Source organism: Anas acuta, chromosome 8 (assembly GCF_963932015.1).
Source record: "Anas acuta chromosome 8, bAnaAcu1.1, whole genome shotgun sequence".
Lineage (NCBI taxonomy): Eukaryota > Metazoa > Chordata > Aves > Anseriformes > Anatidae > Anas > Anas acuta.
Window position 1 is genome coordinate 29,645,017 of NC_088986.1, and position 27,740 is coordinate 29,672,756.

Sequence of the window (27,740 nt, forward strand, 5' to 3'; positions counted from 1 at the left end):
TGTGCATTGACTTTCCCATGAGGTTTCGTGTTCCTGTAAAATCAGTAATTTAGGAAAAAACAAACAAACAAACAAACAAAACCTGCAGTATTAGTTTAACTTGCTATTTCGCATAAAACTGATGAGACAGTCCATGTAAAAAGAAAACAGCACTTCAGATGTCATGTGCTTTATAACATTTATTGCAATGTTGTTCTTTCTTCTGGTAATATTTTAACAGCTGGTACTGCCTTATGTTTTTTCCCGGTTTAAAGCCCCTTGTGGTTGATGGCCAAAATACTTCATCTATAAGATGGGATCTGATTTTCCTTTAACTCAAAGTAGGAAGCGTGCTGTCATGTACCTGGTACCCACGGAAAGCTTGCCCTCATAAGAAGCCTCATGTGCAAGGTGGTTTGTCCCTGATCAGCCTTTTGCTCCTCAGAGAGGTGAATGCTCATGCCCCAAGGCCACGCTGAGCTGCTTTGCCCCCCAGGCTGCTCTGACCACAAGCTGCTTGGTGAGTGATGCGGGGACAGCACATTGTCTGCTTGATGCCACGCGTTGGTTAGAGACGACTTCAGGGTCTGAGTTGCTCCATCCCGCATGCGGGGTTTTCTGTGCTGCAGTGTCGTGTCTGCGCACAGAGCAGCAGTGCTGTTACGTATTCACCTGTGTTTTCCAGAATAACCTTAGAGCAAATCCTTAAATGCGTACTACGCATAGTTACTATGTACCAGAAAAAGGCTGTTACTGCATTGTTTTCTGTTCACTGACTGTGTTTGCATGAGCCACAAATATGGGTGAAATATTGGCAGTATCTCCCGTGCAATCCCAATGAAAACTTAAAACAAGAAGTTTAAAAAGTAGTTTTGCATAATCTCTATATCCTTAAACCAGAGGATTTTTTTGTACTGCTTTAGACATTTTTGGTGCCTTTAATTTAGCTTACTTTTTTTTTTTTTGTAGCATTCTAGTGCACCAGGTGGAGTTCATCCACTTCTGTACAAAGAGATTCACCTGCCAAATCTCTTAATGAGGGTTTTCCTCCCCAGGCACTACTGATTTGCTCCTCCCCTGAGAGGTTTTAAAGCTTCCTGCACTGGTATCTGTGCTGTGTCCCAGAGCTGCTGTGGGAGCTGCAACCATATTAGTGCCCCATGTGGGGCTGTCCTGCTGCAGCACAGCATGGGGCAGGCACTGGCTGGTCTCAGGTGGGGTTTGTCCCCTCCTGCTGCCAGGGGCAGGATGTGCTCTATCAGGCAGGGGACACTGCCTGGGACCCCTTGCCCCTGGTCTCACCATGGGATGCTGCCAGGGCTCCTGCTCCTTGTGTGTCCCAGCAGCCAGCTGCCTCGGCTGCTCTTGGTACCGAGGGGATGCAGTATGGAGTAAGATTTCTTTTTCTCCAGTAGAAAATGTCAGTATATGAACTTTTGTTTCTTTTAACCAATGTACAAGGACAGCCTGGTTAAACGCAGTTGGCTCCGGAGGCAAAGGTAGTTCCTAAGCTATTATTTGACCAGGGTAAGTCATTGTGTGCTCTGAAATAGTGGGGCAGCCAAATGCTTTGTAGCAGCTGTTACTGCCTGAGAAATGCACTTGTAAACTCTGGTTGGACTAAGTCACTTAAAATTGCTGTAGATAGAAAAATTCCAGTGAATATTTTTATATTGTAGTTGAAAATAAATATAGGGTATATAAAAATACTCAATAAGCAACTGAGCATGAGAAAAGTATAAGAAAAATTGCTATTGCATAAAGATATATAGTTGCAACAATGGACTGATATCCAATAATTTACTACTACTAAGATCTAAAAAATGGATGGCTGCAAAGTGTTTGCAAAACCATTATTTTTCAGTTGACATGTGGCTGGATTATGTGAACTGACTCACCATTTAAATGGGGCTACTGAGATTGGTACATTATTGATTCAGACAATCCTTGACCTTAGGGATATCACTTGCTGTAACAGAGGAAACTGGCTTTTAGGCTAGAATTCTCCATCTCTCCCTGCATCCCTGTTATTTGACAAAACTGAAGACAAAAAGATTAGGGGAGCAAAGCATGAGTTAATGCCAGCAAGGTTGAGCAGCTTCTCCTGGGCTGCTTTTTCTAATAAAATAGTGTAGGAGCTCTCCAGAAGAAAAATCCAGAGGTACCGAGACTTTAGGTAGTCATTTTAAATCAGATTTTCACCCAAGCTGCTCTGTGTGTGTAAAACCTCAAAGCCATCTGTTTTACTTCCTTGCGATACATACTTTTTGTATTAGTAACACTGAGGCGAAGCTCCAGATGCAAAATGCTGTGAAGTCTCCCACCCACATCTTTCTTCAGGGCAGGCACAGGGTTCCTGTGAACCAGCATCAGGCTTGTGTCTGTACAATAAATCCAAAGTGCAACAGCACCTGGGTTGGCTTAGTGCCTGTAAGCTTTCTGCAGCTGAGCGAGGAGCCGCCCAGTAGTGCAGGCAATGGGGTGTGTATGGGATGCACTTACGGGTTTTGGCTGCTCCTTGCTGATGACTTGACACCCTTGCGCTATGACCTGAGACAGTGCATCTACCACTGCTGTGGACTTGCCTTCCTGTGCATGGTCATATTCATTTTGCCACATACCCCTACTGAGCAGGAAGCCTGCGGTTGAGCTCATTCATGCAAGGACTGTGCTCAAGCCTAAAATAGTTGTTTCCTTGGGCTCCCTGTAGAGTCAGACATGAGATGTGAGTTCTTCTGCAAAGCAATTTGGACCAGGTAAAGAAGGAGCCTTTCCACTACACCCCTGGGAGACCAGTCTCCCCAAAAAGGCACTTACACAAAGTGACTGACTGCACTTTGAGTATCCTCTTCATCCCAACCATGAGGAAGAGGTAGCATCTGTTTTGTCCTGTGCAGGATATATAGTAGGGATGCTGCCAATGCAAGAGGTAGGGAGAGGGATGTGGAACAGGTCTGTCTGTCCAGAGGGATGGCAGCAGCCTGGGCTGGTGCTGCAGGAGCCTGCAAGGCTGTCACGTGCGGATCTGAGGGGGAGCTGCTGGTGAGGAGGAAGGCTTCTGGACCCTGAGAGCAGGGCACAGAAAGTGAATGTGCTTTAGTCCTGGTGCCGAACACATCCTGCGTGTTGTTGAGCAGGGAGTTGTGGCTAGGATGTGCAGGAGAAAGGAAAGGAGTTAGCTGCTTGGATTACATGGGATTATCACACGACCTGGATGTTCCAGGTTCTCTGGATATCTCAAACAGGACTTTGTCAAGAATTCATTGGAGACAAAGAACAGGTTTTGTTTCAAGAAAGCTATCAGTGGCCATTCACCAGACTGCCTTCAGGTCCAAAAATAACAAATGAACAACAAAGACTGCTGATCAGTCTTAAATTAAATTAAAGATACACTTTTTTCTTTTTTTTTTAAGGATCTTATCCCTAGGCCTGTCTGAGGTCCAGGCACTGTGTGTACCTTCTCAGTCTGTCACTCATCAGATTCCTAATGGCTATCAATCTCCAGACATTAAACGGGTAGCCTGGCATTTGCCCAACAGGTTGCAGCATGATGCTGCAGCTGCTGAACAAGTACTTTATAAGAAATGATTTTCTGGCTTTTTATCAGCTATTTCAAATCCCAAGCTGCAAATCAGTTTCTTCCTTTTTAGTCATATGGAAGCAAAACAAGATGCACCTGAATGCTTTTAAAAACAATTACACTGAATACTATTTACCAATGCAAACATCTAGCCAGCTATCCTCCATCCGTCCTCTGGTAACTGTAGCACTTCTTTCTTGTTCTTTTGTATGCAAACACTATTTGTTATAATCACTGAGCATAAATCAGATAAAAGCAAAATCTGATGTATTAACAATGAAAACGTTCTGAATAAAAACATGGATTACCATGGGATTTTTCCTGGGACTGTGCTCTACTCAATACGATTAAGATCCTCAGAACTTGTCTCTGGAAGATTTATTTTATGATCAAAGTGGGCATCCAGTTTTTCTATGTCTATTTCCTAAGCAGGTTGCAGAATGATCTCCTTACGTGTTTTGCCTTTCCTAGGCACCAAGTTTCACTAAACTGATTTGTGGAAACGACAATTGGCAATGTCTCGTGGCTGATCTTTTGCAGTCTTGCTAGTGCCATTGAAACAATTCAGAGGGAGCAGCATGTTGGGAGCCTGAAAGCTCACCCTGTGAATGGTATCATGAAAGAAATCCCTTTGGCATGGGTGGCTGTTGTGGGCTCTCCTGGCAGAACAGCGGCTGTTGTGTGCACACTGCCTGGCTGGGAGATTCTATGGTGGGAACTGGTTGAACACCGAGCCCTGTGGGACCTACGTGTGCCAGGCTTTGGAGATACTTCACTTGCAGTTTTAGGCAGCTCCAAGCCGCTCACTGACCTTTTGAGGGTTTCCTAAATCTCACAGTTGGAAAGCACCGGTGCTGGATGCCGATAGTACTGAATTATGTATGATAAGTTCTATTTCCTTTTGCATGTCCAGATGATGGTCCACTAGCGCCAAGTGGTGGCAGTCAAAAATTTATGAAAAATGAGTATTCCATGGATGCAAGGAAATGCCATGACCCAGGACCATGTCATTGGACTACTGATATCATGTCATACAACAGCCCTATCCAAAATTGTGATGGCCATGTCCTGCTGAGATCTGCAACTTCAGCCAAGGTACAGTCAGCTCAGGTTTTTTTTGTTTGTTTGTTTTTCTCTTTCTAGCAACAAAGGAAATCCAATAAAGTCTTCACAATTACTCCTCAGATGAATCAACACAGCATAAAATAGTAGTGCACAGATCATGCGAGTCATATTGAAGCTTAATCTGTGCTGATGGAGAGATGCTTTCACTTCAGCAAGTTCTTGAAGCACCTCATTGCCTATGAACTAGATTATTTTTTCATAAATTGAGGACAACAAATAAGAGTTTAGCCCTTGCCTTTGTTGCTGAATGTGGCAAGCTGATCTGTGAGTAATGGAGCAAGCAGAGCAATCTGTTCCAGAGCCTCCGCGAAATTTTCCATTGTTTGGGGAACGAATTAGTCCATTCTCTGCATGAAAGGGAAAGTCACGCTTAGGAACTTGATTTGTTGCAATGATCTTCTATAATGCATTGCACTACCAGTGACATTCTCACTGATATTGGGGTCCTTTGTGTGCTTTGTATCAGTTTTATTTTCTTGCCAGGAAATTGAAACACCTATACATGTAAGGAAGTCAATCTTTGATTCTTTCTAGCTTAAAAGTGTGCCTGTTGACATGCTTCAGATCAGAGACTGCACTTGCAGTGGCACAGAACCAAGTTATGAAAGGTTTGCTAATTATTTTACTTTATCTTCTTATTGCAATGTTAAGTTTCCTCTCAACATCAACTCTCCTTAGTTGTACAGGCATGAAGTTGTACAGGGCGTTTTGGAAGCTCTGAGCAGTGTTTGAAAGGGTGTGGCTTTCACCCTGCTCACATGCTTGCTAGATCAGAACTGGTTAGATACTTCCTTTAAAGCAAGGGTTAAGAGAAATCTCTGAATTGTGACTTATCAGTACAACCTGAATGCCACCACCTCCCCACTAACAAAGATCTTTTTCTGTGGGGAATTCCTGCCTGGACCATGTAATTCTAAACTAAACAGTAGGCATTGGTATCAGGAAACCTTTAACTAGGAGAAAAATACATGAGATGTAATAGAAAAATAAAGGGGGTGGGGAGGAAAGACAGATGGAAAGGGAGTGAAGAGGAGATGAACTTTACCTATGAAGGCAGATCTACCTTCAAGGATAGGGAAGTGGTGAATGCTAGTGGTGAATTTCCCATCTAATGAAGATGAAGAGAGGGTTTTCCATTCTATTAAAAGGCACATATCACATATGTAAGAGGTCATACATCATTGTCAGGTGATATTGTAGCTGCTAGACAGGCAGTGAGCAAGAGCTCGTTCCTTCAAATGTCTCAGGACCCTGAAAAGGTCATGTGAAGAGAAGCTAGTTGTCTGTCCCCATAGCTGTGCGGCGGGGAGACAGCCACCCATGCACTGAGATAGTGAGGAAAAGGTGGTGGATATGCCACCCTTGTTCTTCGTCTAGCACCACTGGTAGGTACAGGGCCAGAGATCCTGGCCTTGGGATCCTGTGGGTTCAGGGACAAGCAGTGAGACTGTTTTTGTCCTCTCATAAAGCACCACTGACACGGTCCTTCTCAGCCCAGGGGAAACCTGATCAGATAGCTCCTCTTTCCATGGCAGCAGCCTCAGTGGCTGTGAACACAAGGCAGAGACACCAGCCACCACTCACCTAACCTCCCTCTACAGCAGGCATATAGCAGGTCTGCAGTCACCAGTACCGGGCTCAAAGGTTTTGAGGACCTTGCCATTCTAGGAGATTTCTGGCACCTTTGGACTGGCTGGGTGCAGGTGGGCCCCAGAGGCCAGGGCTTTGCACAGCACCTACCCCACAGCTGGGGAGAGGAATGGGAAGCCTGCTGGCTGAGAAAATAGCAGCATAAAGAAAATATAAACTATGCTTTGAGATTGCTCATAAATATTAGGAGTTTTAAGGCAAAACTGTAACTTAAACCCTGCCTTGTTATATTTGGGATCCTGAGTGCTTGCAGCACAGTGCCCCCTGAGCTGGAACAGCTCTCCCTGGCAGCACATCCATGCCTCTCCCAGACTCTCTCATGTTGCACCTTCTGCATGTAGTTGAGCATTTCTGTTGGCCATTTCCTGGGTCCTACAGCAACACCAGGGTTTCCAGTGACCAGAGCCCTGAGCTCCCCACACCCAGACAGAGACTCCTTTGGCAGGGGCACAGGGACTGGCCAGATGTCTCCCAGCATGGCAGGGGCCATACAGAGCCGATGCAGGGTTTCTGGTGTACATCCCAGGTGTCCTCCTGGGGCTGGAAATGCCTCCCTGAGCTGCCCTAGCTGAGATGCAGATGAGCCTGGTTCCTCTCAACAGCTTACAAAGGGGCTGGGAAGGGCTGGGGGGAGGTGACTGCTGCCGCAGTGGAAAGGTTTAAAACCTCACTGATTTTTCTTATTTTATTCTTTTCATTTCCTCTTTGCTCCTCAGAGGGGAATGTGGACTCAGATATACAGAGAGTTTAGGATTAGGGAAGGATTTTACCCCTTTTGTCCACTTTCCCATAGAAAATGCTTTTTAAAAAGCGAGGCTGAGATTTAGTTGCAGGTCTATTACAGACATAGAAACCAGGTCTAAAATCTGAGTTTGAATCCTGATTTGTTCCAAAGTAGGTGATGAAAGTCAGATTTAGGCTGGCTTAATGAGTACTGCTCAGAAGTGTGCCATGCAGAATATTTCTGGGCTGTACCTGGGCTAAATTAACTCCTGGCAGCTTTCAGCAATAACATTTCTGAAGCTCAGTCTGTAGGGTGTTTTTTCAGGGGTCATTCAGCAGCATCTTGCCACAGAGAAGAGCACTATTGAACTCCTTGGAAAAGCTATGAAATTTCATACACTGGATGCAACCCCAGGAGACTAATCCAGCCTCAAACACTATCACTCTTAGATTTGTGTTTCATTCAAGAAGTCATGAAGCAATCTATTTTGCCAGGAAAAAAAAAATCATTATTTTATCATCATCCTGAGTACTTTCCATGAGAACAAATTTTTTCAAAAATGCCTGAGATATTTGTGAAAGATCTCAATTGTGCAGAAAAACATTACATTGATTGTGAACTTAGCCTTTCTTTAGATTTTTCTGCTTGTCATTTTTACTTAAATACAAATATTAATGAAGACCCAAAAGTGCCCTTTTACTATTGCTTTTTATTTTATTTTTCTATAAAGATTGCTCATAATCCTACAGCTATCTTTTTCCACTTTAAAAGGTTCTTGCTTCCTATTGCTGTCAGGATAATGCTGCATCATTCCACCTAACTACCAATAAATAGAAATGCAGAGCCATGACTTCTATTCGAAAGCATGCAGACTCCTTTGTACTGTTTCCTTATATACAAATATATCTTCCAACTTGTAGCTGTAGTACAACATCTGAATTAAATCATGACTTATTCTTTCTATTAAAGCTGTGTTGTCCTTGCCATTATCCCCTTTTCCCGTAAATGAGTACAATGAAAAATTGATTCTAGCTGTATTGGACTGCAGCGAAATAACAAAAGATGATTGTTACATTATCAAAGTCCTCTCTGCTTCCATAATACAGGAATTGAAAACACCTGTCTTTATCTTCTCAATCAATAATGTACCTGAGTCACATTTTCCTGGAAAACACTTTAAAGGTGTCCACTGTATGTTATTTAGATTTAACAAATGCATTATTCAGCCTGTCTTCATTTATTTTGATTACCTGAGTTTGCTCTGCTATCCCTGTGAGTTATATAAAGCCTAATATTAAATGCCACACTAGACTAGTATGTCAGTAACAATATCAGATGACTTCTCTTATGTGAAGCAGTGTGACAGCTGAACAAGTACACTTCGTAGAATACGTGTGGAAAACTTGTGTTCAACAGGGACATTTCATCACATGCTGTTCTCTTTCTAAAAGGCAAAGCAGAGGGCTCCAGCTAATGGCTGCTGGAACAGAACGACCTAATTGGGGGCAGGTTTGGGAAGAGCAGCAGTGGACACTGGAGTCTGTGTTCTGGAAAAGAAGAGCCAGTGTTGGATGCCTAAAACCGTCAGCTGTATTTTACAGCCATGCTTTTTAATATTTTTAACAGGCTATGCTTAAGAGCAGCTAATTTACTGTGTGCCTCAATAGCAGTCTGAAACTATTGAGCATCTAGTAAGAACAGAGAAATCAGTGAGCAGCTCTAGAGACACGGCCATCATTTCAACATGTGCATTTGCATATTCCATCTAATGCCTGAAGTCAGATGCCTAAAATTAGTAGATTTATTTGGATGTGTGGAAATAATTGTAATTTGTTTCACAGCAATCAATTTGTGATGCTTTGATTTCCCTTTCTACAGAATTAAATTATTAAGGGGCAAATATGATTTTCAAGATACTTTTTATCATTCCCTCTGCTTGAAGTTTTGTCAAGTTTGACACGCTATAACCCAACGTTCAACCACAAGTAATAAATATTAAAAATAAAAATCAAATGAAAAACAAATTAAGTATGAGAAATGTAAAGAAAGGAGGGACAGCAGGATTGCACCTTGCTAGGAAATGATTAACATAGGGGCTTCTTTTCCCTATCCACTAATTCTTTCATCATTTCTAGATGCCAGCGGTGGTCTGTTAACCATAGCTCAGTCAGGGAAGAAAAGGTGTCCCTGGGGTTCAGAGGCAACCTTGCGCTATGCTTAGGTGAGGGGATGCTCATGGTCCTCCTGAAGCACCTGGTGATGACCTAGTGCTGTGACATGCACTGGGAAAAACAGGAGAGAGCAAGCCGGGGTGGCACTGGCCCCATGTACCCCGGGCAGGCATCCAACCCTGCTTCTGCACGAAAACCAGCAGGGCCCTGCCTGATGCTTCTTTAGGATTTTGCACAAACACCCACGTTTTTTTCCATCCTCTCTGCTTACAAACGTTGCTTTTTAATTTAGCAGAGAAGGATCTGTTTAAAAAATTAACTTCCATGCCCCTAGTCATTGCACAGCTGCAAGCACACAAGTATTCCTTCTCAATCTTGTTTGATGTTGATACCTTCAGAGCTGGCTGCTGCCAACTGGACCAAGTGGAGTGCCCGTGGCCAGACCTGAGCACACTGCGTGGGCATGCAGAACCAGTGAAGGTGCTGGGACCAGGCTGCTGAAGTGCCCCAGGCCTTCTCGACCCAGTAGAAGCCGCAGGATGTCCACGGGGGTGCAAGGCCCTTCCTCAAGTACCAGAGGTCAGTCCGTGCTGCAGCTGTATACATGGGGGCATGGAAATGAGGGGAAGTTGCGGGGATAACATGGTGGCATCTGGGTTTTGCTGGGGTTTAGAGGAGCCCCTGAGTGCCAGGATGCTTCCGTGAAATGTTGTTAGCCTCTGTTGGGTGCCACTGGTTTGGTACCCTCGTGAGGTCAGGCTCCCTGGGAGGCGGCCCATACCTCTCCTGCCTGCGCAGCTCTGCTGGAAGTATTTGTAGCTTCTACCTGATTATTTTAAGAACCTATGCAAATTTATTAATTTGTGCTAGGAAAAGCTTGCTGTGATGTGTAAATTAAGCCATTTAAGTCATCCTGCTTGGCAACTGAAGCACCTGTTTGCTCAATGGGTTAACTGTTTGCTCAATGGGTTAATAGCCCACCATACGCCATGGATGTGTAGTTGTGCTTATGGTCTTTCACAGATATCCCTCCCTCTGCCTGGGCTTTTTTTTTTGGCTGTTGCTACTTCACAGAGTCCTGGTGCATGCAGGTCCTCGTGCCATGTCTGTGTGCAGCCAGGGTAGTGGTGGCTGGGCCGAGCTCTGCTGTGGGCTCCCACAGGCCCTATAGCTGGTAGAGGAAGAGCTTCCAACCCAGTAGTTCTGCCACATGTGGGTAGGGACGTATTCTGCTTCATTCCCACCCTGAGTCAGCAGCAGGACAGAGGTACTGGAGATCAGACAGACCCTAATTTTTTTTTTTAATGCATGTACTTACCTGTGAACACTAGGAGGCTGCTTTAAGGATATATTAAGACATAAATCCTGCAGTCAGACATACTGGTTCTCAGTCAGGCAAGCGCATACACATGCCGGCCCCGTATGTATTACGCATGGTGGGCAATTGCTATCTCAAGAACCTAGCTGGGCACGTGTATATTCACAGCCATGGGGAACAAGGTCAGAGACAGCGCAGGAGGTTCCTGGGAACACGAACAGCGGATGATCCCTGACAAGGGGCTCTGGATGAAACCACGCGTCAGGTAACGAGTGCTCCTCCAGCAGCTGCTCGTAGTAAATCAAAAAGTCGAGAGGAAAATTTTCTCTGGTGAATTGGCTTTTTCCCTTTAGCCACGTTAGATGCTAACATCATCGTGTATGCATTCACTGAGTTGTTCTCAAATCCATTTTTTCCTAACAATGGAACAAGAACTGTTCAATAATTGAGGGAATATTTAATGCAGGAACGATGCACATATCCATCAGGGCAAAACCACTTGACTTTTGAAAGCTTCCATGCAATGCATGTAGCATTTGCCCATTTAGAAAACTATCTGCTTTTAGGACAACAGTCTGCTGACAGAACCAAGCAATTGTAAGACCAGTGATTCAAAACCATAACGCGATCCTAATTGGCAACGCTGCATCCTTTAAGGGCAACTATATTCTTCTAAAACTTCCAGATAAAAGTTAAAAAAAAAAAAAATGCAAATGTTAAAATGCATGTTTTAGTTCTCACATTTTACAAATTTAAGAGGTGCTGAGTTTTGCTGACAGTTTTCTTGGCAGAAAGTGAATTCCAAAGATGCACATGCAAATATTTGTCAAAACTGAATTTTCAATTTTGCATGCATAAGGATTACTCCAGAAGTGCTGGCATGCTCAGCTGCTCGCAGAACAAAACTAGTGTCATGTGGCACGTCTGGCCAATCACAGGAAAACAGTGTATTTTTAATTTTAAATATTCTGATTAATCCATAGAGTAAAAAAATATAGTGAAAAGAAAGTTGCTGAATATATTTGAATAACAAATAAATCCAAGATGGTGTGATTGACTTATATATATTCCCTGAGCAGAGAGAGACAAAATTAATCAAATAAATTATTCATTTTGAATTATTTGTTCAGCTCTGTTTTTACAAGTGGCGGCCTAATAGCCGTGTGTGACTTCTGCAGTTAGCTACAAAAGCTCCTGTATCATGTGTCACATCGTCCTGATAGCCACCGCTTTGCTCTGCATCTGACTTCTCCACAGACGAGCCCTGCATTTGTCGTGATGATGCATCTTCTGTGCAGGACTTGCTAAAAGCAATTAGGTCTTGAGTAGCATGCACTGAAAGTCCTAACGTGCTCATTGACCAAAAGGGATTAGAAATGTAATGTTGCCCGTTTCTACTAAATCATTACAACACAAATAGTGCTCCTCTGCTTTGGCCTTTGCGCAGAATTAGATTCAGGTTAGAGTGCATCCGCACACTTACACTGAGAAGCACTCAGCGCGGTAGCCTAATTGCACCCCAGATATCTAGACCGTATTTAGATGGAGCATTTAATGGCTCTGCTACCAAAAGTCCGTTAGCCTTTATTACATTTATTTTCATCAAAAAACCTAATCATTGTGTTCTCTGAGATAAATACAGTAATTAAAATATCATTCATCTTTCTTTGATAGCCATGCAACGTATGGTGCATGTCTGCAGCCCCATTCTGGCTCGGGGAGGAGGGAGAGCAGAGCCCCACGCCCACCAGCCCTCTGACTGGAGTCGGGCACTGCACGCGGGGCCAGGCGGGCACAGCAGGATGCGAGGCAGGGCTGGGCTCGGTGCTGGCAGTGATGGGCAGGCTAGGCTGTGACGGCCACAGTGGGGCCTGTAGGGCAGTCTGCAACAGGGCCACAGCCACGCTCTCACCACGTTGTTGTGGCGAAGCAGCAAGGTGTTAGAGCTGCCCTTGCCTCCAGCTGTGATGGAGCGGCGTTGAGAGGCTGCAGGGTGCTGGCTGTGGGGGACCAAAGCGCTAATCCCCCGAGCCCTGCTGGCAAGGCACAAGGTGCTTGGCACGTGCTGGCCCTGCCCTGCAGCCAGGGCTGTGGGGCTGCCCGACCCCAGCCAGGAAACACCCAGTGGTCAGCCTGGTTCAGAACAGCCACCAGATGATGGCGAATTTCATTGCCAAGCCTAGCTGTACTTGAAATGCGAAAATGCAGAAATGTAAGTGGCGCTGTCAGCTCCCTAAAAATCACATTTTCTGCAGTCTGCAATCCTTGTTCTGCTCCATATGTGGAGGGATTTGTATGAAATGTTCCAGGCAGAAAGTGAAAAACTCTGCGGTGTACTGGCACGATAATGCTATCTTGCATGAATGCAGTGCTTTCCACTTAAAGTGACTTGCATAAGTGGAAATATTATCCCCATTTTGCTGATGAAGAAACTGAAGCCCAGCGTTTCCTTTGAGTCACATCCAGTGAGCAGGGACAAAGCCAAGAATGAATGTGCTGACACGCAGGATTTTCCATTGCCACCAGACAAGTTGTCTCCATCCAGAATACTTCATTCTGACTTTATAGTCGTCTTCTCCGTGATTAAAGCACCATCTCCCTAACCAGTGTATTACTATACACTAGAAAAAATATATATATATATATTGTCTGAATTTGCTCCATTCTGCTCTCCAAAACATCTCTGAATGTCCTTAACATGTTGGGAGAATTTTCAAGCTTTACCTGCAATAATTGGGCACAGCTGGAAAAGGCAATGTCCAAAATTAACCGATGCAACTGATGTCTGCACTAAATCTCTGTATGTGCAGGTCTACAATACGTGGAAGCCAGCGAAATGCAGCTCCTGGAAGACTTATGTTGTCTGTAAGGAGTGATTATAGCTTTGGTGAGAACTGTTAACAATTCAGCAAAATGACAAGAGACATAATTATCTGAGTTATTGATCAATGCATATTAAGAAAGACCTGCATTCATAGGTCATTATGAAGCATTATTGGGGCAACAGAGTGCATCAATAAAATTAATTTATTTCTTCACATGGATGCTAAAGAAGACTTAGAAATATGCCATGTGCAGAAAGCTGCTTGTGCCAGTAAAATATATTTACATCTGCTGCATATGGATAGACGGGATACAGGCCAAGTATGCGATGGTGGGAAGCAGCTTGCTGCTTCTGTTTTGGGAAAGTTCATCACGGTTGAAATTTTGGACAAATGTGATTCTGAATCAAACTAGAGAGAGAGCAGTAGATGAGCTCAAAACTTCAGCTGCTCCAGAAACTCCATTCAGAATAACATACTATCTCACGTGCCTTATCTTTCTGTCAAAGTTTTGAAGACATTTTCTGGTTGCTGATGGGAGTAGGGAAGAAGAGAGAACCCCACAATGAAGCAGAGAAAAACATTCATAGTCTGCTTCAGTCAGGTTTTCAACTTTAGAAAACGGTGGGTGTGGAGTAGGTGCATCTTTGGATACAACGCTGAAAAAAAAATTAAGAATGCATGAAAGTTGAACCATGCCAGTGGTGAACCTGTCCTTGCATACTGGTTTGTGCCTAAATTCAACAACTCAACACAGACTATAGGCGAATCCAAGAAGAGTTTTTGGGCAAAGCATGAGGCCTGGAGATAAGGATATGGACATGCCCACTTCACCCTGCACCACGCAGAGGTTGTGCTGCCCTTCCCAGCTGGGGCTGCTGCTGCAGTCCTCCTGAACCACCTGCAGTATTCATGAAGAAACCTGAACACAGGAGGGAGGAAGCCAGGGAGGACTTCCCAGTTGCTGAGCCAATAGTTTGTTGACTTGTAATTGTTAAATACTGAGAGCTGTCTAAAATGATATCAGGTGCTTTCAGGAGAGGCTGCTCATGAGCAAGGCCTGCATTAATCTGACCGCGCTGTGCCCATTTATCACTGTTTGCTGTGAATGAAAGACCTGCTCACACGCAGGGATGGCACGGGTGTGTGTTAACCTGCTGCTCAGCATTGCTGCTGGTGTCATGCACCATGGGGACACCTGCGGCACGTCTGCGTATCGCCCCTGAGGCAGCATGCCCATGGCACCTGCCCCGCAGGCAGCACGCCTGCCTCCTCACAAAGCCAAGGACACTTACTTATTCCTTTGCTTCCACTGGCCAGGAGGCCTCCGATCCTAACACAGTGCACCCCACGAAGATGCTACCGCAAGTCCTTGTTCTTTGGGCGTTCCTGTAGGTTCCCCCACGGCACACACTGCTGGCCTGCTGGTTCTCCTGCAGCTATTTCCCTTTAAGCTGGGTACTGCAGCAAGCACAGCCAGTGGCAGCTCTGCGTGGTAGATTACAAGCAGTGAAGATTATGCAAATCTGAAATAATGTTTTCCTGGCAGTCTAAGGGCAAACCAAATATTTATGGGACATTTCATTAACAATGGACTGTGTGTGAGAGAAAAGAATGGTCTCCACCATGTCACAAGCACCATCTCTGCTCCTTCTGGTGGATGCCAGAAGAAAAAGCTTCCAGAAGAATTCCCAGATGCAGAGGAGGTTGCTGGTGTTTGGGCAGATACACAAAGTGGCAAACAGACGGCGTGTGCCTAAAACTCAGTGACTCCCATGAAGTAAAACTACAGCAAGCTCCATGGTGATTTGCAGAGGTAAATACATATTTCACGAGTAAAATGCAAATGTGCCTTGTGTAGTCCCCCAAAGTGCACGCTCCTGCTGCTGTCACTTGTTTGTGTCTATCCAATTTTGGATTATGTTTGCCTCTCAAATTTAATAATTTTGACAAGTTAATTTCAGCTTGTTCTTGACAAGGAAAGTAGCTACAAGGAATAAAAAAAAAAAAAAAAGAAAAAAAAAAGAGGAGTGAAATGCTCCGACAAGGTAATAGCATGATATTGCATGGCAAGCTACTTACATTTTGAGACTATTGAAAATGTTAATATCAAAGTATATCTTGTTTGCCCAGAGAAAGGTGCATGACGTGTGCTCTGGTGAGAAATGGCTGCAGGTCCTGAGGCAGGCAATTTGCATGCTATTAGGTGGCACGTCTAGGCTAAACCAAAGGGACTCAAAAATGGCAAAACAAAACAAAACAAACCAAAAAAATAGTTCCTAGATTCACAGTTTGAGAACATTCTAGGTATTTCCTTCCTAGGTCTTCAGTGCAATGGCTGCAGCATTTTGAGCCTGCCCAGCGGAGGTAAAGCAGCAGGAGGAAGGGGTGAGCCACTGGTCCTACAGCCTGGGCGAGGGCTGATGCCAGCACAGCTCCACCCCACCTGCTGCTTTGCTCTGCGCTCCCTGCCCTCCTCTCTGCCCAAGGCATTCCCACCCAAGACCACAAAGAAATTAGATTTGTCTTGATTCGCAGTGTCTGGATGCATATCAGCCCCATCCATGGGCAGAGAGGCTGTTCCTGTGGGGAGGCATGTGTGGCTGCCCAGGGGCAGCCCCAGCCCCATAGCTCCATCCCTGCCTTGACCAGCTGTGGCTGGGGCAGACAGTGCCCTGGGGTTTGCCCTGTCCAGCCCCATCCTCCGTGGGTGATGGATACTTCAGTGCGTAAATTAAAGAAAATTTAAGAAAAATTGGCTGTAGAAATTAAAACTGCCTCAGGCAGCTCAACTTGTACAGCGACACATAGAGTACTTAGCACCCTAGATTTCATTATTCTTAACAGCATAACTGGAGTCCTATTTTCACACATTAAATATTCTTGGATTTTTTTCCCAATGAGCAGACATATGATTTTTTTTTTTTTTTCTGCCATCAACATGCATGTTTTGTCCTTTCAGAGACTTTCTTTAAATTGGAATACAGATTAGTTTTACCTATGATTTAAAGAACGCTAATACTTGGTGAGGCCTCGATTCTTGTCTTTTATGGAAATGCATAGCCGTGGGGGCTATGGAGAGCTGCTCTCTGCTTAGCACTTCTGAGAGGATAGCAGTGCAAGACTACACTATTTTCACATCTCATGGATTTCACAGACTGTGAAATTTGACTGTTTGCCATGAAAAAACAGTGTTTCTTAAGTAGAGATGGGCATGCTCTTGTGTTCTCACAGGCCTAGTCTGCAAACCCATGGCAGTAGGACAGTGAAAGAAAGGGAAAGAAAATATCAAAGCCTACAAGATGTGGGAACCAAACCGCCAAAGACAATTGTGTTGTGCCTGAGGTAGAGGATAGGGATACATAATTAGGAGATCGTCAGTATTTGAGATTATCACTCCTCACTGGAAGCAGTGAGGGAAAGAGACCTCCCCAGCGAGCCCTGCAGCAGGCAAAGTACTGGCTAAACTGTGCACTGTATGGCTGACAGAAAGCCATCTGCTAGGGCAGCCTGGGGGAGCCCACGGGTGGTCAGCCTGGGTGGTGAGTGTTGGTGCGTCCTGGCACAAGTTTTGGTGGGGGTGCTAGCATTGCCATCAGTGTTACCTTCATGTTTCCACTTCTTGGGTTAGGACTGTGTGCATAATGAAATTTCAGGCTTCAAGGCTTTGGTCGGGCACCTTCGCAGTTGAATCTTCACTGTGGGGTTGAATCCCATCCTTGGGACACAATGAGCTGCAAAATGGAGGGTCTACTGCCACTTGTCACTGTCATGTGTGTATTGTGTTTACCCTCCTCCCAAGGGCACAGGTCCGTGCTGCCACTGTGCAGTCAGACACACCAGGATACCTCAAGTGAAGTGTCAAGTGGCACTAGACATTTATGGCTGGGGACCCAAAGCCTGCCTTAATTGCCCTGGGGCAAGAGCAGATGAGTGCTCTGGTGCAAAGTATGATCTTCAGATGTCTAGGTCCTACTGCTCATTAAATTTAAGCCTCACCTACTGGGATGATCTGGGCATATTTCATCTCAATAATTCTTTGCTATTGCAGGGGGCTTCGGTATTGCTGGCAGCTTTGTCTTTTTTCTTTTTGACCGGTGGAGCACAATTTAATCTGAAGGCAGAAATACTTTAGTCTAATGAAGTCTTTGAGTTTAGTGCATGGGTGAAACGTAGTGGCCTATGTGGTACAAGAGGTCAGAGTATAGACGAACTAATAGTCCCTTTTGGCCTTAAATTATGAAATTCGCAGAATAATTTCTAATAAAGAATGCATTTGTAAAACCTGGAAACGTTCTCATGAATAATCTGCACACAGAAAAAGGGCTTGTTTTGTCAAGCATACTGCGACAAACAGTTCTTCCAACTTTATGCTATGCAGACGTGTATTTTTGGATATTCTTTGGGGGAAAAAATCTGCAGACAAATCTACATAACCTGTAAGAAAAAGAATCTGAAACAAAACAAAAGATATATGTAGATTATGAAAGGTAGAGAATCAAGTTGGAATTCTAATGTAAATGTATGTCATTATCAGTAGAGATCGCGTGTAAAGCACTATTTTAAGTTGAAGAGCTAAGAATTGGAATATTAAAGTGAAAGTCTTTTTACATGTGCGTTTAGAACAAAAGCTACCCTGTCATTAAAAAAGATATATAACAGTTGGATGAGGGTTGTTGTTTTCAGTGTTTGGTTTAAACACAATAAAGATGAACAAAATTAAAACGTGTTCATTGATGCATGAGGATGAAGTCAAGATCAGAAGTACAATTTCCTAATTTTTAGATTTATTCAAAGACTCTTCCTTTGTATTAACTCCTACAGATGTTTAATGAATGCTTAAAACCAAACACTACCCCCCTTACCCCCCCCCACTGGGTTCAATGCATTTCTTACAGGCAACCTGATAAAAAGAATATCTGGGAGGAAGGGAAGGCAAAATCAAAGTTGATGCATCAGAACATCTAGTGCATGTCTAAACACAATGAAATTTGAACTGTGTGGGTGTATTCACTCGTTTTAAAGAATGTTCATTGATTTTAGTTTTTATTATGTTTGGAGTTGAGGTATTTTACACAAAGACCATTTTACTGATCTTTATGATTCCATAAATGCCTACAACAATTTGGATAAAACTGGCTGCATTATACTTTTTCTTTGTTGTTAATCTTTACGCTTGGCTTTAGGTATAATGAAGGCAGAGCACTTTGTCCTGGTCTCAGTGAAAACAACAGGAACATTGTTACAAGACTGGATGCATCCAGCCTCGGAGTGTACCCTGGACCACTCAACAGAGACACCTGATCTGGCCGTGTGTGGAGCTGGTCTACAGACAGTGTGAAGCTGACAGAAAGTGCACCTGTAGTAACAAAAAAATGCTGAACGCTGGGAAAAGGTATCAATATTTAGCAATGTAAGCTGCTGAAGATCTATGAGCACATTTCCATGAGATTTCAGAGATGCGACACCCTGTTTTGATGAGATTTTCTCCTTCAGCTGCCTGTCAGACAGTCTACTGCCCAATTAGCTCTTTGTAATGAGATGAACATGATGAAAAGGTGAGCTAGTGTCCCAGCAAAACTACTAATCTTTGCTTTTTCCTTAGATAAGAAACAAGTTGTAGTCAGCAGAAAAACAAAATCCAAGAGTACCAGGTGTAGCCAGTGAGCAATAAGAAGGACTGAGAGCATGGGAGTGGGAGTCCTGAGAGTTGGGGTCTATTTATAACTCTGCAGAGATCCCACTGTGTGGACTTGGACAAAGTGCTCCGGATTGATGTGAATATCAGTAGCAGTACGTAAGACCCCTGTCGGCTTCCATGAGCTTTGAAGTATGTTTGAACCAGACTTCAGTGGCTCAGCGCGTACTGCACTACCTGCTCCTGTTCTCCCGGCCTGAAGCGCAGACCTCCCGCGCGGAGCTGTCAGACCACAGCATTTTCTCCCCAAGCCCCAGAGGAGGCAGAATGAGGGTGCAGGACAGCGGACAGAAAAGTTTTTGTGCTGAGGGTCTGGACTTGCCATCTGCCATGAGGTGAGACCTCCCAAGCCTTCCCCTCTCCTCCACAAGGAGCTGGCAGGAGGGAAAACCTCAGTGCCAGCACCACGGGGTCTGTACCCAGCCTGCTGACTCCTTCATTTAAAGATATGTGGGCTGCAGGTAGATGCAAGGTGGAAAAGGCATCACTTTTGAGGGAAGACACCCAAGCTGGTTGGGCACTCCTTCTCTTGGGTATCCAGGCAATTCTCTGGGTGCAGCTGGGACTGTTGGGCATGCTAAAACACAGGAATTAACCTCCTGTGAAAACTAGCCAGTGTTTGCAAGGAAATTTGTCAGGACAGGGCTACCAGGCCCAGGTGGAGGGAACAAAAGGCTAGGTGCCACCAGGTGCACCCAGACCACCTGTGTAACCTGCATCTTCCAACAAGCTGCAACAGCTTTCCTCACCTCGAGTGAGGTTTCATACTGGTTTTGTTTCAGATGGAGAATGAGGCATTTACTATCTTACGTATAATTGTATAATCCTGTATGTATTTTTCAAGGATGCTTTTGTGTCCACAGTCTTGCACAAGGAGACATTTTTCACTCGTGTTCCCTGTTTATCAGGTGGTTGCCACTGGACTGTGCTCCACGCAAACTCCTAAGCACTGAGACAAAAAATGATTTCCTGGGGAAGGGGGCTCGCAGTCCTGTTAGCTGATAGTATTTGTCCTCAAATAGTTCGTACTTACGGATTGAAGGTTCAGGTGAGTTAAGTGCTGGCTTTCACCACAATGAGCGCCCAGAACTCAGCTAAAGCCAGTCAAAGCCGCAGCTGCCTAGGCCCAGTCTGTATGCTGTTACACAGCCTGCCGCTATGAAGATGGAGACCTTAAAACTATTTCTGTTATTGCTGATCCCAGCTGGAGGGATTTGTAAGAATTCTTATGCTTCTTTGTAAGAAATGTAAGAAGTAAGCTCATGTTTAAAGAGTTTGTTCTCTAATCCTGGTATGCTTCGAAATCCTGGGTGAGATTTAGTTAAATCCATGGAGGAAAAAGAGATGAAATTCTAACCTCAGTATCCACAAAATTCCTACACCACAGCAAGCAGGCGTCACACAATCATTAACGAGCTTATCTCCATCTCGCACACCAACACAGTGTGTGCCATGGGGAGGTGTTGCAAGCTGGAAAGCGGTGTGATGTGTCAGTGTGCCTGTGACACCCATGGCTGGATATGCAGGAAGCACTGCTGCTGCCCAGCCTGCCTTGCTTTTCTTTTTGTTATTTGCTAAACACAAGCCCGTGTTCAGCTACTGTGTGGGGACCACAGGGGCCTGGAGAAGCATGGATGCAGGAGGTGGGAGCTTACGCCACAGGAAGGGGCTGTGTGGAGCAGCCAGGAGTTCCTGACTCCTTACTGGCAACTGAGGTCAAGTCAGGAGTAATTACTCCCCTTGGTAGTAATACTCCTGTGGACTGTCTTGACTGAATTATCATGGGAGGAGAAGGGGCCCAACAAGGTAAGTTTCTGGTTCTGTGACCCAGGCCTCCTGCAGCAGTGTTGACTGGGCAGCATAGGTGTTGAGGGTGAGGAAGCCCCATGCTGGGGTTCTCTTCGTGCTTTGCCATGCATTTTTTTTTAAATCTTTCCCAATTAAATTCTGGAATGCTTTCACTATAGCAGCAGCTGTTCAGTAGTTGTGTGGGGAAAGTCAGCACTCCTGGTGCAACAGCCCAGCAGTGCACTTTAACTAGGACTTCCAAAAAGGACTCTTGTCATCTGACAATGTATTTATGACTTACTGCATGTGAACAGGTCTCTTTAAAGCCTCTGAGTTGTGTTTTTCAAAAATGGCTCATTTAAACTCCAGAGCAATGAAAGTGAGGGCTATGTGTTTGCTGTAACTAGTTCTTCAATGCGTTCTTCAGCACTGTTTTGTTCCACGCATTGTCATAAACAAGGATCTTATGCTTCAGCGGAAGGGTGGGCCATTATAACTAGAGTCTTTCATCTGTGCTTTTAAAATTTATTGAGAATCTCACTAATTTTGTCTGTCTAGAAAGGATCTAATCTTTTTTTTTTTTTTTTTTATATTCAGAGTTCTGCTAATTAGCATCCATTATTGAGGTAATTTCCTTTCTACTTGGATTTGTGTGTGCACAGGGTGTTCAGTTTTCTTTTCTAAGTGCTTGCTATTTTGCAGGACATATGCCACAGAGCCTAGACAATTTCATTGAATTTTGGAGTAGCAGTCCTGAGAAATACACAGATCTCAGGTGACATCAATCTCAACAGCGGGCAGTACAGTTCATACAAATATGCCAATGCTGTGGCTCACATGGATTGCCAGATTCACTGTGCTCTGCAGGTACAACCAGCCCTGGGTATGTGAATGCTGTACAAAGGGAGACTCTCTTCCAAGGATGGGAAAGTCCTGGTGCAAATTCTAAATGGTTTTACAGGGCAGATTTTTTGGACAAACACTGTCTCTTGTGTTCACTTGTGCTCTCCCAAAGGCATGTTGCTGTGCAGAGCATTAACAGGTAATATTTGCGTTAGCGGGCTTCATATACCCTCTGGCTTTTAGCTTCAGTTTTGCACCCACATTGAATTGTTCCCAGATTTTTGAGCTTGACTATAATTTACTGCTGGTACGCATGTCAAGATGTAGCCATTTAGCTCACTGATTTGTGGGAGCAATGAGGTAATTTTATGCCTGGGTCCTCTCATTTGTACCTGCCAGCAATGCAGAGGCAGTCTTTCCTAATCAGGCATTAAAAGTTCTTCTTGATTAATCTCTGACTTTGTTGGAGACACTCCAGATTTAAGCCAGCGTAATTCATTTCAGGATCAGACCCATTAAGCGTTTTCCAATGAGTAATATAATGTGTCATTCTTCTTTTCTTAAGGATTTCTGAAACCATGGAAGGATTGGTTCAGATCAGCGAGATACATGTCTCTTATGACTCCAGTGGCACCTTCTCTCCCCTCTGCTGTCTTTTGGAGATTCATCTCTAGGTGAAATTTCTTTATTTCAGTTTCTTTCTGTGTTCAGCTGGAAGCATTAACAAATGGTGAAGTGCGATACTGTCGATCCAGTGCTCTGTGTGGCCAGGCAATCAGGACAGAAATAATTAACACAGAAAGTGGCCTGCCAGTATCCTGCTGAATGAAATTGGAAGGAGTTCAAATACAAAAAGATTTTTTAGCTTACCACTTCTGGGCTACATGTAGCAATAGCCATTTGGAAGGACAACTGCCAGCTTCCATTTCAGACTGCTTGACAGCACTAACTAGAGCACTAAGAGCATCACTCCATTTCAGCTTGAGCTGTTTGCTAGGTTTGGGGTGTGGAGCATTGCTTGCAGACAGGAAAGGGGGTTAGAAAGGGCATCGGGTGCTGCACTGATGTGGTATAAGAGGGTGAATATGGGTGGAGGTGATATCAGATGATGATACGTGCTTTACTGTTGTATTTGCTGAGCACCTGCTGCCAGGTTCGAGCCGTGTATTTTTACAATGTTGCTGTCCTTTAGCTCATTTATCTACATCATCTTCTCATCATGCTTGCCATTCTGCTCCCTGTCCATCACTGTTGTTGAGTTTACCAATCCCAGCTCTTTAGCTTCATCTACCACGTTAAATTGTGAGTACCCTGATAAATCACAGGAGCAGCACTGTGCTCCTGTACCTCATTTGCTTAAAGCTCTTCTTGTAGTTTGGTCACTAGATATTTCAAATTAGATTTTACCAGCATCTTCTACTGATACCACCAGAAATACCTCAGATGACAGAGCATTTCACACCAGAAATACCTCAGATGACAGAGCATTTACTTTTATATAGTGGCTTTGGATGGATGCATCAGTCATCCTATGAGCAAGCCCAGCATATTTCCAGGGCTCAGGGTCAGAAAAACACAATATAGCCCCAAACCTCCTCTGCCTTGCCATTTCCTCAGTGTACTTCCTCAAGATTAACTGAATTTCATCAGAAAACTCTCCATGTCATCAGACACAGAATCACTGAGATTTTTGTGGATGTACACAGTTGGGTCCCCCACACCTCCAGGACTCCCAGCAACAGGTTTTTACTTTTTCAGACTAGGTTGTAAGTATCTAATTCCAGAGGACATATACAAAAAATGATAAATACAAATGACACTCAGCAGTGTGACAAGGTATTTTGGGAGTAATTATTTTTATACGGTCATCCCGAAATTTTGAGAAGAGTTCCCTCACAGATGATAAATTTTTCCAGAGTAACACACTTGCATGCTTCTTGCTACACGGATAATACAAGGAAATAAGGAAGAAGCCCAGTGCTTTACTTGCAATAAATTGGGTATCTACACTGATAAAATTGTAGCTGTACAGACTAAAATTAGTTCTGTCTTGGCAAGCAGAAAAGCTGCTATGTACCTTTTGTGTCCTACAATTAGCAGTGCGTCGCTTTGTTTCATGTCTGCCTACATGCAGAATGTACTTGGTGCTTTTAATGTTTTCAGAAATGACAAAAGAGTAGATGAATAGGAGAAACAAAGGAAGACAAAAATTAAGAGAAGCAAGCCTCTGAGACAGCTTTCCTCTGGAAATTGTTAAGAAAGGTGGGCCGAGACTCCTGTGGCGAGACGGCATTACTCCACGGTGCCTGCCAGTTTGCCTATACAATGAATTGCACAGCTTTTCTTCCAGGATCTGCCTTCCAGGGTCTGCCTTCTTCTTTCTGTGATCCTGAGGCAGTTTCTTTGTGTCTCTCTCTGCCTTTGGGATATGCCATGAACAAGCCCCCAAGGTCTTACAGACCGTGACGTAGTCTGTAAGTCACTGGACACCTGAAGAGGAAAAGTGCTATGCAAAAGCTACGCCTTATTGTTGTTTACAGGTAGGTCTTGGCCTTTACTTTTGCTCTGTGGCTGATCTTGTTGAGCATGAAAATGATGAAAAGCCTCCTCTCTCTTTTCTGAGAAGTCATGACAGAGACCTGAGGAAAGAGGAAAGAACACTAACATCTAGTTGATTATTAGCTTCAGAAAATGGCTTCATTAGCTCCTTGTCTGAGCAGTGCTTCTCGCTGATGTTACATCACTTGCTTTCTGTCAGACATACTCTGTCATCCCAGCCAGGAGGTCTGGGAGCCTTGCCTCTTCATACAGCGAGGCATAGCTTGAGATGCTTTATTAAAATAGCACCACAATTATTATGAAGAATTTGACTGGAGATTTTTCCACGACTTCCATCACGTCTCTCTTCTCAAATTTGTACTGAATAGATGTATTTATTTTTCTCATGCATCCTGAATTCAAGTTTTAAAACTGACCTTTCTTAATTTGACCTTATCTAGCTAATTTATCATGGGCCTGCGTTCCTAAACAATGTTAAATGGAGTACATTTCCTTGTATCCTCCCAAGTAACTATGTCTACTGCAAAATTCAAACCATTAAAAGTGAGGGTGATAGGAGAAGCTCCAAGAAATAAGTGAACTTAATATAAATATTCATAATCATGTCAATTCCACTTTTTAAACAATTTCTGAAATGTTAGTTTGCTATAACGGCTGGTCAGAAGCACAAAGGTTAGGTTAAGCTTCCTTCGTTAATGGTTTGGCTCAATGCACCCAGCAGTATAATGTATTTTATCAGTGAGGGAAATGATATTGGTTTAAGAGGTTTCATGTAACAGTCATATCCTGGCCAAATGTAATTTTGAAAACAATCAGGGCCATTATGGCTCACACAGAAAGAAAGATAAAGACAGATAGCTGTATATGGGTTTTTAATAAGTAATTCACCCTGGGTCTTGAAACATCAGATTGCCAAGTAATATTATTAATGTATAAGCATGTTGGTAAAATCATGTATTCTTTCCCATTGGTTGACTATAGATATGTTTCTGATGCAAATATCGTGTAAGTGTATTGAATCCAAGCTATGTAAATAGACTATATAGTACATCCATCAAGCAGTTGACTTGATTATTTCACACACTAAAGAGCATTTTCTGACATCAATCTACATTCTGCCTAAATAGAACATTTTTCACCAATGATATTATGCATCATTTACTGTATATTTGATACTAATTGTTAGGCATATTGATCACCTGTCACTCTGGGAGTTCAGTGATCTTTGCCACTTGTCCCGGCAAGTTGGAAGTTGCAGGCAGCGAGCTGCATGCCGGCTGCTGCAGCCCCAGCTCCCTTGCCCTGGGCGAGGGGAGAAAAGCTCAGAGGTGGGCAAGGGCCTGCCAAATCACTGCTCAAGCCAAGGGCACTGGCTTCATTCTCATAGAGCTTAGGCTGTATGGTGGGGCACAAACATGCTGTGAAGGTTGAGGTGCCACCACCCTAGCACTTGTCTGTGATTAAGGGCAAGGCACTGCACGGTGCCAGGAGAGCAGGATGCCATGGTTCTGCAGGGCTGCTGGGAGCCCAGCTCTTGTGGAATTGGCCAAAAAGAGGGGGACAGCCAGGGAGCGAAGGTCTTCATTTTAGTATGTGGAGTCCACGTATGTGGCAATCAGTTACCTGCCATAGGACAGCCATATCTATAGCCGAGGGACGGGGCTGTAAGCATCAGAGCAGTTAGAAAGAGCCAGATAAAGCAGGACCTGCTTTAATATAAATACGTTGAACTCTCCGATCAATTTTAAACATCTACTTCATGTATGAAAATGTGGAGATTTTTAAATAAATTTAACTGCAGCCAGAGGGGGCTGTTAATATTGACCGTTCTGTATCTGTCACAGCATATATATTATTGAACTAAAAAACTACTGAAAGCAACGGCTTTGGAAATAGGAGAAGAAAATATTGATTTAATCATTGCATTTTTTCAGCAGTTCCTTTACGACATTTTTTACAGTGTGGAGCATGGGCTGCCTACTTGCCGCACAGTTTATTCACTGAGCGGGTCGTTCCTTTAGTGGGTTTTCCTTTATAACCCCTTTGTGCTCCATGGTTTTCTCTCTCTGGACTGCCAAAGTTCTTGCCCAGCTTCTTGTCTTCTGATGGCTCTACCACCCTCATCCCTTTCCCTCCACAACTGGCATGGTTCCCCCCCAAGCCTCCTGCACAAGCAGCCTCCAAGCGTCCCCCTGTCCTCCCATGCTGGCCCTGCCTTTCTCCCTGCTTGCTTTTGCTCCCCTTGGAGGCTTCTCTCCACCAGCATCCAGACTGACCAGTTTTCCTCACCCCTGTTCACACCTGGCCACAGTACTCCCACCCCAGTATTCCCACCTGCCCTTGATCACAAATTCAAGCACCTCACCAGTATTTCCTTCCACTCCCTCTCTAGGGTTGCTCAGTATACACAGTCCAAAAAAAGCTTTCCAGAAAGATGCCCGTATTTGCTAGCTTTCTCCCTCTCAAACCTTGGCTTAAGTTTCAGGGCTGCCGCAGTGCCCGCTGCCCAGCGGGGACGTGTCGGAGCGCAGCCGGGCCAGCTGGGCACAGGGAGTGGGGAAGGATTGCCCTGGGTGCACAGGAGCAGGGGGAGGAGAGGATGATTGACATCGTTTGGTGATAAACAGTAAATTTTCTGGAAAATAGCATTTCAGGGGAATCAAAACCGTTAACAAATTAGGGTCAGACTCGATAAATTCTCTGCCAAGGAAAAAATATCAGGGAAGTGGCAGGTGGCAAGAGATGTTGAAAACCTTGAGACAATTCACTCTGACATTTCAAAAAATGAGCCTTTTGACTCTTTGCCTTGAAACGCATTTCTCAATTACAAACTGAACTGAAAGAGGAGAAAAATTATAGGAAACGATTAAAATACCCAAACTTGAAGCAGCTTTTTGTCTTGGGCTGAATGACAAGATCTACCTGATCTCAAGTAGTTTTACCTCATGTTTTTTTTTTTTTTTTCCTATTTTTTTCTTTTTTTTTTTTTCAGTCCCAAAACTAGGCCTTGTGTTATTTCCCACCTCTGCCCAGCAAGCCACTGGTGATATGCTCAGTGTATGGACTTGCTCATTCTTTCTCAGCCTAGCCCCCCAAATTTATTCATCTGTCTCAGTGCTTTCCGTGCATTTTACCTTTTCCTTAGAAGATCGGCTCCTTCAGAGGGCAGTTACAGTCTCCTTACTACATAACTATGCAGTAAGTCAAAATCGCTAGTATTTAACAGAAGCTGTGAGGAGAGATGCTGGCACTCTCCCAGGGGCTTTGATGCTCTTGGAAGCAGGACCCTGTGCTGCTTGTGGGGATGGCTCTGGCGCCTTAGGGTGGCAGCCGCCTGGCTTGTCACCAGCTCCTGGTTCTGGGCTTCAGGCGTCTCCAGAAGGCTTCTCTGAGTCATTCGGGGGACGCCTGTGACCCGTCACCAACCAAATAAAGCAAATGCTTGGATGCTGGAACAGAGCTGTCTGGCTTGTGCATGGTTTG

At 44.2% G+C, this 27,740-nt stretch overlaps 1 long non-coding RNA gene across 2 annotated transcripts; it reads left to right on the forward strand.

Annotated features, from left to right (window-relative positions):
* Positions 1-1,036: 1,036 nt before the first annotated feature.
* Positions 1,037-16,926, forward strand: LOC137860559 (uncharacterized). Of its 2 annotated transcripts, none has more exons than XR_011098998.1 (4): positions 1,037-1,370; positions 4,473-4,654; positions 9,628-9,808; positions 12,222-16,926. It is a non-coding gene; the product is annotated as an uncharacterized lncRNA (long non-coding RNA). The 2 variants fall into 2 exon arrangements; XR_011098999.1 differs by lacking the exon at positions 12,222-16,926 and adding an exon at positions 10,716-10,822.
* Positions 16,927-27,740: the final 10,814 nt, after the last annotated feature.